The sequence below is a fragment of the Penaeus monodon genome, chromosome 33 (assembly GCF_015228065.2).
Source record: "Penaeus monodon isolate SGIC_2016 chromosome 33, NSTDA_Pmon_1, whole genome shotgun sequence".
Lineage (NCBI taxonomy): Eukaryota > Metazoa > Arthropoda > Malacostraca > Decapoda > Penaeidae > Penaeus > Penaeus monodon.
The window spans coordinates 33,746,912-33,748,322 of record NC_051418.1 but is presented as its reverse complement, the minus strand read 5'-3'; positions in this window follow the sequence as shown (position 1 = coordinate 33,748,322).

Sequence of the window (1,411 nt, the reverse complement as noted above, 5' to 3'; positions counted from 1 at the left end):
TGTCTCTGGTTATTTTGAGGGGTAGGGATCAGTGAAGCCATTTAGTATACTGGCCCTTGGTGGCTGTTGAAGTTGGGATGTGACCAAGAAGGAACAGCGAGTTGATGAGCGGCCCAGTGTGGGGGTGGAAAGAAGTAACGTTGCTGAAGGGGCGGAGATGGAAGTAGAGGTTGAGGGTGAACTACTGTTTCCTGTGTTTGACAACTTCGATATTCTGACACGAAGTTTCTTAGCTCTCTTTCCAGCAGTTCGGCCTTGTCTGCCGAAGCCTTCCACCTGCAGTTGTTCAGGGTGTGACCTCTTGCCTTACAAAAGTCACAGTAGGCCTTTTTACGGCAGTCCCGTTCGTTGTGTCCCCGCCGTCTGCAGTGTGAGCACACGGGGGGCTCTGGTCTCTCCTTCCTCCCTGAATCTGCTGACGAGTCTCTCGTCCCGTCTCTGATTTGTTGGGAGGCGGAGGCAGCTGAGCTCTTTGATCCCACCAATCCTGAAGTGCTGGATCTTGCTGTGTTTGTGTGGAAAACTCAGCGGAGATCCTGTCAGGTTTTGCAGTTACAGCCTTCGATTTTACTGGAGCAGAGCAGTCAGCAATAAGCTCCTTAGCAGACAGGATGGTAGCAGGAAGATCAGCCAGAGAGAGGCTGCCGTCCACGAATACCAGGAGCTGCTTGACTAACTTTGATATAGTAGCCTGTTGTTCCTGGATTATCGTTATATAATCCTCTTGATTTGGTAATTCGTTTCCAAGAGAGAGAGAGGCTTGATCTGTGTGAATGTCCTCCTCATCGATGACTATCACACTCTGCGTGATCCCTTGCAGATCCCTTAAATGCTGCGTCTGCGAGCAGTGGAAAGGCTGCGAGGGATCCACGCAACTCGGGTGGCAGACGTTGGGACAGTCGGGAGAGCAGGATACGATTTCGCTCTTTTTGGTGGACTTCCCACACACGCAGCAGAAATTAGGCGGCGTGTGTCCTCCGATGCCCTCGATCCGCTTAATTTTCTTGTGGGCGTTGGTGGTGGAGGTCCCGGATGTCATCGTGATCGTGGCGGAGTTATTCAGGGGCGTGGGGGGCGGGGGTGTATGGCATGCTAAGGGGGGCCGGGCGGTGTTAGTTCACCCAGGGTACTGTCCCTGCGGATTCCCCGAGAGCTGTATCACACACCAGGTAAACAGATAGCTATAGTTAATTCTGTTAATAATAGAAGTAGTGGATATACCAATATAGGCTTTATAAAATGATTTCTATTATTATTCATATTATATTTGTTCCCCTAATATTTTGCAGCTACATTGCTTCAGTTCAGGTTGACTGCAAAGAGTTAAGTAAATAAAAATAGATTACTGAAAAGAGCCAATTTATATTCGCGTCTTGTATCGGGGACTCGCTTTTATACATGCTTTATAGTG